The 15,420-nt window shown below is 37.6% G+C and overlaps 1 protein-coding gene across 3 annotated transcripts in view; it reads right to left on the bottom strand.

Annotated features, from left to right (window-relative positions):
* The window catches only part of TRPC4 (transient receptor potential cation channel subfamily C member 4), a 159,003-nt gene that overhangs the window by 69,861 nt on the left and 73,722 nt on the right, over positions 1-15,420 (bottom strand). The window lies entirely within an intron of this gene.

The following is a 15,420-nucleotide window of genomic DNA, read 5'->3' as shown; positions in this document are numbered from 1 at the left end:
TAAACATATGATCAGTTGTCTTAAAAAATATGGTTAACATCTTGTATTTTGTTGGTATTCTTTTTTTCTGAGTTATTGTTTTCCAATAACATCATTGCAATAAGAGAAAGAATAATGGGAAAGCAAATAATACATTCATTCAGATTAATTCAACAAATATGTTTAGCCATCTATCAGAATCTAGGTTGTATTCTAAACTCTAAGATTTTGCAATGAACACAAATGAAAAACGGTCTTGGTGTAGTTTCCGTTCTGTCAGAGGAAATAGGCAACAAAACAAACAAAACAAATGACACATAATACAGAAGTATGTGATATAGTTAATAAAATAGTAAGAACTTGGTTTTCAAACTCAGAGAGCACTGTAAAGATTTTGGCTATATTCAGAGTGAAATTGGAGAGCCACTGGAAAGTTTTAGATAGAGAACAGTGAGCAATGAAATTCCATGTCTGATGCTTCAGTTCAGAGGCAGGGACAGATCCGAGAGATATTATGAAGAAAAATTCAACAAAAGTTGGTTATTGGACATGAGGCATAATGGAGAGAAAACACTCATGTTTGTTATATTGATATTTATGAGTTAGTATAGGTTGCATTTAGGTAGCAATAAAGACTTAATTTTAGAAATTAACATTCTAGTTGACATTGTAGATGTTGTGAGTATGTTGGAACAGGGATGGAAAATATATTTTATCTTGCATGCCAACACAAGTTTATTAGTAATGGGGGCCTGGAACATATACTGAGCAGGAGTCTGAGACTAAATTAGAATTCAGAGGAAACATGTATCTTGTCCAATATCCCTAATAGCCATGGGTAAGTTTAAGTTCTGGTATGGCTGAAAATTTTCCTTATATACTGTTGTGAGCTAACCTGTGTTCAAGATGCTTAAGATTCATATGTTAAAATCCTAAACTGCAGTAACTCAAAATATGACTGTTTGGAGATAGTGTTTTCAAAGAAGTAATAAAGTTAAATGAGGTAAGAGGGGAGACCATGTGAAGACAGAGAGAGAAGACAGTCATCTACAAGCCAAGGAGAGAGGTCTCAAAAACACCCCAGTTTTGTTGACAGTTTGATCTCAGACTTCTAGCCTCCAGAGTTTGTGAGAAAATTAAGTTGTTTTTACCATCTGTAGTACATTGTTATGGCAGCCCTAGCAGACTAATACATAGACCAACCCTCTTGAAAATGAACTGTAACTTTCATAAAATACCATGAAAAACTAGCCTACAGTTCTGAAAAATGAAAAAAAAAATACAGACAGATTCTGGAAGAGTCAAAACTTGGAAGAAAGGACCAGGAAAGTGAAGTGGGTCTATCTGTCTATTATCTATCTATCTATCATCTATCTATCATATATTTATCACCACTGTGGTATAATATGGAGTGGCAAAGACTTTGAACAAATCTGAATTATTCTAGCCTGAAGAAATAGATGACAGTGTCTAGGGCAACCAGAGCTGATGGAAATTGAAGAGCAAATTCCAGAAAGGAGAGAACCAGGGATTAGGATTCCTAAATTCTGTGTAGAACCCTGAACTATGCATGTGTAGGGCAGACTGCAGACTGCCTCACTAAAGTGGCTGGACGAAGAACTGACGTAAGATTTAAGGAAATTGGTTTCTAAATTTAAAAAAAAACAGTTAAATGATCATAACAGAATCTAGAGTCTTCACAATACAACTTTCACAATATCCAGGATACAGTGCAAGATTTCTCCATATAAAAAGAACCAAGGAAATGTGACCCATTCTCAAGAGAAAAGACCATCAGTGAAGGCTGACCCCTGGATAATTCACATGGCAAACTAGCAGACAAGGACTTTAGAGCACCTATTGTTAATCTGCTCCAGAAGGCAAAGAAATATATGGTCAAAATAAATAAAAACATAACTCTCAGCAGAGAAAGAGAAACTATATAAAAGCCAAGTGGAAAGCCTAGAGCTGAAAAATAAAATATCTAAAATTTAAAAATATTACTGAATGGACATTACAGTAAAATGGAGATGACAGAGGAAAGAGTAAGTCAATGTGATGAAAAATCAATAGAAATGATCCCATCTGAAGAAAGAAAAAGAAAAAAAATGAAAGGAAGGAATACAACCTCAAGAATCTGTGGAACAATATCAAAAGGTATCATTGAAGCCTCAGAAGAATAAGAGAAAGAGGATGAGTCAGCAAAAGGATATTTGAAGATAACAGCCTACATTTTCCCCAAATTGGTGAAGGAAATCAATTTACAGATTTAAGAAGCTCAGAAAACCTCAAACAGGATAAAAATGGAGAAAACCATGCTAGGGTACATGATATTCAAATTTCTAAAAAGTAAAGAATAATAAGGCAATCTTAAAAGTTGCCTGAAAACAAAGGCACATTACATAGAGGGAAACAGCAATTAAAATTATTGCTGCCTTTTCATCAGAAATTATGGAGGCCAATAAAAAGCCTGAAAGAGAAAGGCAAAAACTGTCAATGCAGAAGTCTATAATCGGCAAAAACCTTCTTCAAGGATGAAGGAGAAACAAAGACATTTTCACATAAAAGAAAACCAGGAATATCAGTTGGTAAATATGCTAAAGAGAATTCTTCTGGTTGAAAGGAAATGATTCCACAGGAAAACTCAGATCGTCAGGAAGGAATGAAAAACATAAAAGGCAAATAGTCAGATAAAAAAACAAATTTTTTTCTGATGATTTAAACAATGTACATGCCAATATTTAAGGCAAAAATTAAAACACTGTCTTGTGAGGTTTGTAATGTATGGAATCTTTATGCAACTAGAGCATCAAGGTCAGTTGTATGGGGTAAATGAGCCTGTTCTGGGGCAAAGCTTCTACATTTTACATGAAATTATACAATATGAACTCTAAACAGATGGTGAAAAATTAAAGGCATTGTAGTAGACGTAAGAATGGCCCCCCAAAGATGTCCACATCCTCAGTCCCAGAACTTGTAAATATGTTATGTTCCACGGCAAGGACGATGGTTATTAAGATCGCTAATCAGCTAACCTTAAAATTGGGAAATTATCCGGGATTATCCAGGGGGGCCCAATGTAGTCAGAGGGTCTTTGAAAGATGAAAAGTGGGGGTAGAAGAGGAGGCCAGAGTGATGCTCATGGGGAGGACTAAACCTTTTGCTATTGCTGATCTTAGAGATAGAAAAAGACGGTCATGAGCCACGGAATGTGGAAAGCCTCTAGAAGCTGGAAACGGCAAGGAAACTGAGTCTCAACTGGAGCTTCCAGAATGAATGAGGCTTGCCAATACTCAGTATTAGCCCATGAGACCTGTGTCAGATTTGACATATAGAACTGTACATAGACATCTGTGGTGTTTTGAGCTACTATACAAGCAGCAAGAGAAAACCAATAAAGGTATATATTGCGATTCTTAAAGCAGCCACTAAAACACAATGCAAGTATCTACCACGGATCTTAGGAGGAAAGAGGATTCCAGATACAAGCCATTCCTGGTAGAGAGAAAGCGGGTTCTGTTCTTGGCTTTGGGCTTGACAAGCTGAGCAATAAGGCTGTTATTTTCTCCTTCTCAAAGAAGTTGAATAATGTCACAGTATTAAGGCATTCAATCTTACGCATCATATTTATGGAGGCGTCCTCAAGCCCTGAGACAGTTATGACTATGTTTTCCAACACTTCTTTCTACCTGGAGTGGTTATTGGGTTGCTTAGTATGAAATTGATTAAAATAAATAAATATAAAAAGGCAGCTGAATCAACACTCTCCAGAACTGATAGCTGGAAGTCTCATCCTGAGGAGAGAGATTGCAAAACTATGTAAAGGGCAGATTTCTGCTATACTTTTATATAGGCCTAAATAGCTATTCATATCAGCATTTTTAAAAATCCTAAACTTACAACTAGATCATAGAGTACAGTAACTGAGGTTCATTCCAAAGCTCTGAATTATAAAGAAAAGTTTATGTTCTGTGAATTTTGTTTAAAAAAGAGATAATACATAACATTGTACATTTTCAGCCAATGATTCTCATATGAACTGATGATATTTTAAACAAAAAAAATGTTGCCACTTAAAATTCAACTATATGGAATGTTATTAGCATTATTTTTATATCTCTCCATTCTCCAGTATCCTTGGATAACAGACTTTCTTGCATATTCACTCATTGCCCTTTCCGAAATGGGTTGCCAAGATTTTCAGACACCCAAGACACACAGTCACCACACAGAAGCTAGATTACTGGCCTTATCTCAAAGCCAAGGCTGCTTATGTGTCCTGGGATATTGATTATTTTTCCTTAACAGAAAAAAGCTGCAAAACTCAAAACTCTGCCTCTGGAGCCAAAGACCCAGCCAGAGTTGTATTAGCAACTGGTGGTCCATGAAGAAATGATAAAACAGTAAACAGAAACAGAATGGAAAAACATGAGAAGGTACACAGGAAGGACAAAAAATAAAAAGGTTCAATACAACAATATCTCAGTTATATGTTAATAGCTGTTACAGCTTCCTGGCACCTAAACTGTAATCACACGATCAATGCTGTGTGTGTAATATTTTCAACAATGCTTGTTTGAACAGATAAAAGTCAATCTGTATAAGGAATAAAGATGGAAATTTATCAATATTATTAAAAGCATTTTATTTTATTAAAAATTCATTCTTTACTTAAAATAATTCAAAGCAAACTCATACAAAACAATTGTATTTTTGGTATGTTTGCCTAAATATTATTTAAGTAGTATCTCCCCTTCCCCACTCCCAAGGGAGCTGTCTACTGGTTTTGTCTCTCCTTGTAGAATTTACCAGTGTCATTAACATAGGGGGGCAATCAACAGAAATTACACACAAAGCTTTGTTACTTTCTTCTCACCAATGATCAAGTTATTGTGCCACACAAAATCCTTTAGAAGGACTACTAACAAGGTGTTATAAAAATGCATTGACTGGCAGAAAAAAACATTCGTTGAGCTCATATACCACATGCCGGCGCCATCACAGATGCTGACTGTAGCAAAAATAAAAGCACAGTTCTTGGCTTCAGGAGCTCACAGTCTTATGAAGGGGAAAGAAATGTAAAAAGGAAATTATAAAGTGGTAAATGTGCATGCTCCAGACATAGAAGAGGGAGTGCAAACCCAGCCTGAGAGAGCAAATGTGGGACCTTTCTGAAGCCGAGGCTTAACATCTTGAACAGGGAGTAGGATCTAGCCAGAGGTAATGGTTGTATTTCAAGGTAATAAAATAACAAGAAAGTTTACAGAGGTAACGTTCACAGATCACAGCACAGGAGAGGAAATAATAGCAATCTGGAATTGCTGAGCATACAGCAAAAGTCAGGAAGGGGTGAGAGATGAGTCTGGGCAGGAAGTCAGCACCCAGATATCATCTATCCTGTTGAGGAGACTGGGTTTTACTTTATGGGATCTACAAAGTAAGGGATAGAAAACCAGGTTATAGTTTTAAAATAACATAATAAAGCAGCATTATTCACAGTAGCCAAGAGGTGGAAACTGCCCAAATGTCCATCAATAGATTAATAGATAAACAGAATGTGGTATATACATACAGTGAAATATTATTCATACAATGTATATACAGCGTATATACACATACAGTGAAATACATGCAGGGATGAAATTTTGATACGTGCACAACATGGGTAAACTTGAAAATACTATGCAAGTGAAATAAGCCAGACACAAAAGGACAGAGAGTATATGATTCCACTTATATAAGGAATCTAGATTAGTCAAACTCATAGAGACAGAAAGCAGATGGTTGTTGCCAGGTGCAGGGGAGAGGGGTGAATGTGGACTTACTGCTTAATGGGTAAGAGTTTCAGTTTGGGAAGGTGAAAAAGCTTTGGAGATGGATGATGGTGATGGTTATACCACAATATGAATATACTTAAAAAATTAAAAATTTTACTGTGGGGAATGTTTACATATTAAAAATTCTGAAGTGTGGTGTGATTTTGGATGGAATGAGATTGGAGCCAAGGATGCAGGGAAACTGGGTGAGACACACTAGTCTAAGACTTCATTAAAGAGGGCAGGAGGAGTAAGGCTGGAAGGGAGGAAATAATTTGGGAAATAGTAGGGAATATAATGGGCAATAAGATGGGCAGGCTCTGGTGGTTTACAAGAACCTCAGTGATCTACGCTCCAAAACTTACTGGTTCAAAACAACAATGTATATTCAATATTTCACAATTTTGTGCATGCCTTAGTCAGTTCAGGCTGTTCTAACAAAGTACTATAGACTGGTGGCTTAAACAAGAAACATTTACTTCTCACAGTTCTGGAGGCCAGAAAGTCTAAGATCAAGATGCTACAGATTTGGTGTCTGGTGAGGGCCTGTCTTCTTGCTGTGTCCTCACATGGTAGTAAGAGGATTAGAGATGTCTCTGGGGTCTCTTGTATAAGGGCACTGATCCTTTTCATGAGGGCTCCATCCCCTTGACCTAATCACCTGCCAAACGCCCCACTTCCAAATATCATCATATTGGGGGTTAGGTGTCAACAGATGAATTTTAGGGGGACACAACATTCAGTCCATAACAGTGGAACAGGAATTTGGGCAGGACTCAGCTGGTTGATTCTTCTGTTTCACATGGCATCAATAGAAGTTACTCAGCAGTATCCAGCTAGAGGATGGTCTGGTGTGGGAGTGTAAAGAGGTCCAAGTTCACTTCTCTTGTAAGTCTTGTCACTGGAGTGAAGGGTTGGAAGGCTGGGCTCAGGTGCGACAATCAGCAAGAGTGTGTACCCACGGCCTCTCCGGTGTGATGGCCTTTTTAGGACAGTCAGACTTCTCACACGGCACTTCAGCGCTGCCAGACAGCGTAAGTGGAAGCTGCAAGACTTCTTACAACCAAGCCTTGGATGTTACAGAAAGTCACTTCGCTTGCATTCTATTGGTTCAGGCAGGTAGCCAAGGCAGGCTCTGATCGAGGAAAAGGGTAATTAGATGGCATCTCTCAATTGAAGCCATCTTTAATCTACCACATCAAACTTTGGGAGGTGATGCATATAAAATAATCAAGGATGAGTCTCAGATTTCTAGCATAAGTAACTGGGAAGGCCTTATACTTGAACAGAGACAACAGAAGAAAGCCAGGCTTAAAGGGGAAGATAATGAGTTCATCTCTGGGAAACAGCAGTTTGAGAAAATAATAAAGATTATATGGATTTATGTATTTAAACCATGATTAAATTTCACAGATTTTAGGAAAGCCATGAGCCTTAGGATTGCTGATCCCTTTACAACCTATTCTTTGTCATTTTCTCTAATCTCAGCTCCTGCCACTCCTCTAATTTATGATCATCTATTTAGCACTCCTATGTCCTAAGCACTATTCCAAGCACTAGACTTTCACTGATAATGAAGTCAGACAAGATAACAGATATAGGTGAAGAAAGACAGATAAAAACAGTTAAACACACAAATAAACAGAATCTTTTCGGGCTGTGATAAAGGCCATTGTAACAACATTGTGATGTAAAGGGAATGCCTGGGAATAGAGGGTGAAGGAAGAGGACAGTGATTAGGTGGGTATTCTGGGTGTTTGCTGGGAAGGTGATAATATGAACTGAGACCTGATACAGAAGCCATCCATGAGTGCCAGGCAGAGTGAAAGGCCAAAGCAGGGGCCACAGGGTGGGAATGAGGGCAGAAAGAATGAAGGGATTCTTTACAACTCCTTGAGGAAAACATAGGCAGAACACTCTTTGCCATAAATCACAGCAATATTTTTTTGGATGCATCTCCTAGAGTAATGGAAATAAAAGCAAAAATAAACAAATGGGATCTCATTAAACTTAAAAGCTTTTGTACAGCAAAGGAAACCATAAACAAAACAAAAAGACAATCTACAGAATGGGAGAAAATATTTCCAAACAGTGTGACCGACAAGGGCTTATTTCCAAAATATACAAACAGCTCATAACAGGTCAATGTCAAAAAAAACAAACAAAAAAACAACCCAATCAAAAACGGGCAGAAGACCTAAACAGATATTTCTCCAAAGAAGACACACAGATGACCAAGAGGCACATGAAAAGATGCTCAACATCACTAATTATTGGAGAAATGCAAATCAAAACTATAATGAGGTATCACCTCACACCAGTCAGAATGGCCATCATTAAAAAGTTTACAAACAATAAATGCTGGAGAGGGTGTGGAAATAAGGGAACCCTCTTGCACTGTTGGTGGGAATGCAAACTGGTGCAGCCACTATGGGGAACAGTACGGAGGTTCCTCAAAAAACTAAAAATAGAGCTACCATATGATTCAGCAGTCACACTCCTGGGCATATATCAGACAAAACTATAGTTTGAAAAGACACATGCACCCCAATGTGCATAGCAGCAGTATTTACAATAGCCAGGACATGGAAGCAACCTAAATGTCCATTGACAGAGGAATGGATAAGAAGATGTGGTACATATATACAATGGAATACTACTCAGCCATAAAAAAGAATGAAATCATGCCATTTGCAGCAACATGGATGGACCTAGCGATGATCATACTGACTGAAGTAAGTCAGACGGAGACAGACAAATATCACGTGATATCACTTAGTGTGGAACCAAAAAACGTGACACAAATGAACTTATTTACAAAATAGAAACAGACCCACAGACATAAAAATCAAATTTATGGTTACTAAAGGGGAAGGGGGAAGGTATAAATCAGGAGTCTGGGATTAGCAGATTCACACTACTATATATAAAATAAACAATAAGAACCTACCGTATAGCACAGGAAACTATATTTAATATCCTGTAATAACCTATAATGGAAAAGAATCTGAAAAAGCATATATAAAGAATACATATATAAAAGAATATATATGTATAACAGAATCACTTTGCTGTACCCCTGAAACTAACACAACATTATAAATCAACTATACTCCAATTTTTAAAAATGAATCAGATGGACCTTAATTTAAAAAAATAATAATGAAGGGATTCTCCATCCTCCATCCTGTTTTTTGCCTCCCTGCATCTGTACATGGTGTTTCTTCCCGTAATGACTTTTTGTAACTTCTCTGCCTGGATGACTCCTGGTTTTCCATGGAAACTCAATTAAGCCACTTTTTCTTCAGGAAGTCTCCCCTAAAACCTTCAGACCAAATTAGGAGGCATTTTCCTGGGCTCCAGGAAGGCAGCTCTGCCACAGCCTCTGTAACCCGCACTATGACAGTTGTGTTGACTTTTCTTCCATCCCTAATAATCTGGTAGTTGTTTGACGGTAAGGCATTTGTCTTTGATTTCAGCATCACCAGCAAGTAGCAAATAGTAAGGGCTCTTTTTTGTGTGTGTGTGGTACGCGGGCCTCTCACTGCTGTGGTCTCTCCCGTTGCGGAGCACAGGCTCCGGACGCGCAGGCTCAGCGGCCATGGCTCACGGGCCCAGCCACTCCGCGGCATGTGGGATCTTGCCGGACCGGGGCACGAACCCGTGTCCCCTGCATCGGCAGGCGGACTCTCAACCACTGCGCCACCAGGGAAGCCCTAAAGGCTCTCTTAAATAAGTGAGTGAAGGGGCTAATAAGGAAGGAGGACAGGGAGGGAAGGAGGAAAGAAAATGAGGAAAACATCGTAAATGAGGGAGGTAGCATGTAAAACGTTAGTGCAATCGAGCTACAAAGGAATTTTTAGCTTATAGTCAGCATTTTCTGCTTGATTAAGTACTGCAGTACACACACACACACACACGCACACACACGAACTTCATTGTATTACCTAAGCAAGAATAAAATTCTAGACTCTAGGACACTTCTGGAAGAAATCCAAACCTGGCCTAGGGCTTGCTGATTTCTCATTTTTCTGTCCTCTGTCTCTGGCGTAGAACGGACACCCTGCAAGCACATGTGGACTTGCACTTGGAGAGACAAAGAGCAGCTCTTGGCCAGAGCTCCCTAAGCCCATCCACTAGGTTCCTCATATGTTTACTTCATAGCAGCGGCCAACAAGATTTCCAGCTCCCCCCATGCCCTGATATTAGAGGAGAATGTGGCAAAGGACGAAAAGTTGTTCTGGGCTGCATGTTTCAGAGCCACCTGGGGAAAATCACTGAGCCCAGAGAATGCCATGGAGAAAAACAGCAATGGTGCCCCACATTTAAAACTGAAGTCGTGTTTTGGAATGAGGAAAAGCAGGCCTTCTTACAACATGCAGGGAGCTTGCAACGGGGCAGATGAAGGTAAAAACCATAAAGGAAACAGGTCTTAGTATCTTCGTATTTTTCTGTGGCAGCAGAGGGCATGCCACTGAGTACTCCCTAAAGCTGAAGGGGAAAAGGGAACAGAGTGTGACCCAAAGAATAAAAATATGACCTTATGGGATTGCTTTCCCAGTTCTATATTACCTAGAAGCAATCTGTAAACACACAGCTTTTGAATTCAGCTTCAGAATCACGAATCACCAAATTATAGCACAGGCATCATACATCCTAGAGGGTTTTACTGTATGTTTCTGTTTTCAAGAATTGAGACAAAAAACAACTAACCTTTATTGAGAAAAAATGTGAATATGCCTCATATGGTCGAAGAACAATGAGGGTAAGAGAAGTTTAAAAGCTCCCTCTTCTTCCCATGATTTATAAGGGATCTTGAGCAATACTTTATATTGTATCTCAAACCATTAGGTTTTGTTGAGAACAATTATGTTTCTGTTCCATAAAGTCCTAAAAGACAACCTATTGGGTTTTTGTATTTTCCAGGAAATATGTGGGTTGGGATAAGCTGTTAAATCCATAATTTCAAAAAGTGGTGACTCTTAATTTTGTTTCATGATGAGTGACAGAGAAGATATGAAACATTAAATAATGACTTAAATGAAAATAACCCTCAAATTTAAATGTTAATTTGGGGAAATCCCCTGGAGGTCCAGTGGTTAGGACTCCGCAGGGGGCACGGGTTCGATCCCTGGTCTTGGAACTAAGATCCTGCAAGATGCATGGCCCCCCAAAATGTGGGCTCCTTCTTTTGCAAAAGGAGCAAAAGAAATTGTTCTTCATCACTCACAAATGAAATGATCAGATCTGAATAATGAAAAAGAGCTGATATTGCTACCCTTGTTTGTCAATCATCATGGAGTCAGAAGCACCAGTTTTATACAAAAAATAATTCACTGGAGGACCAAGAGAAGGTTTCTAATTCACCATGAAATTTTTCAAACATACTATCATTAACCTAATGCTTTAAAAAAATTTTATATTACATTGGACTATAGTTGATTTACAATGTTGTGCTAGTTTCAGGTGTATAGCAAAGTGATTCAGTTATACATATACATACATCTATTCTTTTCAAATTCTTTTCCCATTAGGTTATTACAGAGTATTGAGCAGAGTTCCCTTTGCTATACACTAGGTCCTTGTTGGTTATCTATTTTAAATATAGTAGTGTATACATGTCAATCCCAAACTAACCTAATGTTTTTAGTTTATGTCTGCGGCAAATGAAGGCTACATTGGAAAGAGTTGTTTATCCTGCTGATGCAACGTATTTTTATTAGGTGAACAGAAGAATACACCTCTTTAAAAATAAATTCCTGAATCATTTCCTTTTTGAATTCATTAAAGCAGTATCAAATACAAGCTATGTTTTATATCTAACTTAAAGTTAAAAATTGCTATTTTATGTTTTGGAAGATGTACATTTATCACACTCTAATCAGTGCAGTTTAAAAGGCTGAAGTTTTACCATGTTGTGGACATATACAATTTCATATTTAATTGTGGAAAAAACAGAAACAATCATTTTCAGATATGAATTAGGAAAAGTGGTTGCATGTCATTAATTAGCTGTAAAGAAACTCATGGGGATTGAATTCTAAGCTCTAAAATCCTAGTGTTAAATTAAATGCCTAATGACCTGTCATAGTTCCGTCAGCCAGGCTGACAAGTCCTGAACAGGCATTTGCTTCATCCATTATCCAGTGGCAGGTGCTGAAATGTTTGGTCCCCGGGAGGGGCCTGGGCTGAGGCCTTGGGGAGCCTTGATCGTCTTTTGCCTTTGCCTAGCAACAGCCGGTGTGGGCACTTGCTTGGAGGACAGAGGCAGGGCCCAGAAACTGGTCAATGAGTGTGCTCCGGAGAACAGAGGAAGAGGAAAGTAAGCTAAAGAAATGCTGTTTTTTATCCCTTTTACAAGTCTCTTAATTATTTACGTCACTCAGTGTAGCCTCATGTATCAAAACCCTACCATATGCCTGGCATTTTTGATGAGCTCTGCTATGATAACAGTTCCTGATTCTGAGGTGTAGCATGTAGCAGTCAGGTTCAAAGGGCATACATAATCAACCACCTAAAATATATTTTAAAAATGCAAGGCAGGGCTTCCCTGGTGGCACAGTGGTTGAGAGTCCGCTTGCCGATGCAGGGGACACGGGTTCGTGTCCCGGTCCGGGAAGATCCCACAAGCCGCAGAGCGGCTGGGCCTGTGAGCCATGGCCGCTGAGCCTGCGCGTCCGGAGCCTGTGCTCCGCAACGGGAGAGGCCGCAACAGTGAGAGGCCCGCGTACCGCAAAAAAAAAAAAAAAAGCAAGGCAGAAGGACAAATTAAAATCAAGTGTGTAGTATATAATCTAAGTTACTTTTTAAAGCTGATAATGGAAGAATTAGAGCATGGACAACCCTAGGGTCTGAGATAAAGTTTATACATTTTTGATGAGAATGTCTTTTTAATATAAACAGTTTAGCATAATGATTATAACAATAGACTGTAAGAGGATAAACTTAAAATTTTTCCTATTAATTAATTAATTTATTTTTAGCAGTGTGTATATGTCATACCAAACTACCAATTCAAAAGTGCAATTCAACCCACGAGGCCTAGATAAATAGTCAGTACAAATATTAAAACATTTAACAATGAAGCTGCATTTGCTTCGCAGCAAATGCACTTAGCTTTTTATACTGAGGGTCCATGAGGGGATAAGCAAAAACAATGATAATATCAGTAATTACCAAATATAATAGATAGCTCCTCTTCTGGACAAATATGCCAGGAAGTATGCCTAGATCTGGACTTGTATTGTCATGCTTCATCTTAACTACTGACCTATGAAGTAGGCAGTATTTTCCTATTTTAAAGGTGAGAAAACAAAAACTTAAAGGATAATTGGTCTAACATCACATACCTGATTAGGAGCAGAAAAGAGGATTATATCCATTTCACAGGCTTCATGTGTTTCATAGGATATTTTATTTCAATGATACAGAGATGAGTTACTGGATACCAACAAAAAGACATCTTTCCAATAGTTCTCAGATGGCCAGAAATTTACCTGAAAGAAGGTGTGGCTGCAGTATGCACCCTTAGATGGAAAGTTTTTATCAGTTCTAATGCATGCAATTACTTGTAAGTTTCTTTCTTTTTTTTTTTCCTTTGTGTATGATCCTTTTAATGTATTGTTGGATTCTGTTTGCTAGTATTTTGTTGAGGATTTTTGCATCTATATTCATCAGTGATATTGGTCTGTAATTTTCTTTTTTTGTAGTATCTTTGCCTGGTTTTGGTATCAGGGTGATGGTGGCCTCATAGAATGAGTTTGGGAGTGTTCCTTCCTCCGCAATTTTTTGGAAGAATTTGAGGATGGGTGTTAGCTCATCTCTAAATGTTTGATGGAATTCAACAAATTCCATCAAACATTTAGAAGCCATCTGGTCCTGGGCTTTTGTTTGTTGGAAGATTTTTAATCACAGTTTCAATTTCATTACTTGTGATTGGTCTGTTCATATTTTCTATTTCTTCCTGGCTCAGTCTTGGAAGGTTATACCTTTCTAAGAATTTGTCCATTTCTTCCAGGTTGTCCGTTTTATTGGCATAGAGTTGCTTGTAGTAATCTCTCATGATCCTTTGTATTTCAGCAGTGTCAGTTGTTACTTCTCCTTTTTCATTTCTAATTCTATTGATTTCTGTCTTCTCCCTTTTTTTCTTGATGAGTCTGGCTAATGGTTTATCAATTTTGTTTATCTTCTCAAAGAACCAGCTTTTAGTTTTATTGATCTTTGCTATTGTTTTCTTTGTTTCTATTTCACTTATTTCTTCTCTGATCTTTATGATTTCTTTCCTTCTGCTAACTTTGGGTTTTGTCTGTTCTTCTTTCTCTAGTTCCTTCAGGTGTAAGGTTAGATTTTTTATTTGAAATTTTTCTTGTTTCTTGAGGTAGGCTTGTATAGCTATAAACTTCCCTCTTAGAACTGCTTTTGCTGCATTCCATAGGTTTTGGATTGTCGTGTTTTCATTGTCATTTGTCTCTAGGTATTCTTTGATTTCCTCTTTGATTTCTTCAGTGATCTCTTGGTTATTTAGTAACATATTGTTTAGCCTCCATATGTTTGTGTGTTTTACATTTTTTCCCCTGTAATTCATTTCTAATCTCATAGCGTTGTGGTCAGAAAAGATGCTTGATGTGATTTCAATTTTCTTAAATTTACTGAGGCTTGATTTGTGACCCAAGATGTGATCTATCCTGGAGAATGTTCCATGTGCACTTGAGAAAGTGTAATCTGCTGTTTTTTGGATGGAATGTCCTATAAATATCAATTAAATCTATCTGGTGTATTTGTAAGTTTCATATTTAGTATTTTACAATCTTTAATCATGTGAAATTTTTCATCAATTTCTTCTAGTTGCATATTAAAATTATTCTAGTCCCTTAAAAAAAAAAAGAGCCCTGAGTCTTAAACACAATACCCTAAAAAAATGAGTTGATACTAGTACATGTGATTTTAGAATCAGTGGGAATGCACAGGAATGAAGCTGTTTCCTTTGTTGTTCAGGGAAAAGATTGTTAATTACTTTTAGGCTCCCATGACAACTGGCCAAAGAACTACAGGAAAAACTCAAAGAAGCAAATTCAGGTATCTTCAATCTTAAGTATTTAGTCAGTAGCAATAGATAAAGCAGCCAGTGCTAATGTAGAATATTTAGGGCCAAGTTAAAAAAAAAATGAATACATTTTTTTCAGAAGTTTCTTTTTCTCTTTCTTTTTCATCTTATATTACATACATAGTTTTTTCCAACTTTTGTTCTAGAACAATTACTATAATTCACCAATGAAAAGAAAACCAATATTTTCTGGAGGTAGAAGTAAATAGATTTTTGAGAACTTACTCAAAATCAGTGATGGAAACAACAGTTACACTAGGTGATAAGTGTAATAGACCTGAATTTTCCTTATTTAATGTTCAAATCCATGGAAATCTAATGAAAAATTTATTACTCTTCTGCAATTTGCAATTGACTTCTTAACTTCTCATTCCCGACAAATCAAGAAACTAAGCCAGACATGAAGGAAGTTTTAGTATTTTCATCTGCTGTTGGACTAAAGGCTTTCCTTTATTAATAACTTCTAATAATGTATTTTATTAGGATCATACCTTATAATTTACTAAGAGCCTTCACACACAT

Source organism: Aethalodelphis obliquidens, unplaced genomic scaffold, assembly GCF_003676395.1.
Source record: "Aethalodelphis obliquidens isolate GAN/ISIS:26980383/991018 unplaced genomic scaffold, ASM367639v1 scaffold16, whole genome shotgun sequence".
Taxonomy (NCBI): Eukaryota; Metazoa; Chordata; class Mammalia; order Artiodactyla; family Delphinidae; genus Aethalodelphis; species Aethalodelphis obliquidens.
Note: the sequence above shows the minus strand (reverse complement) of the source record. Positions and strands in the feature narration are given on the sequence as shown.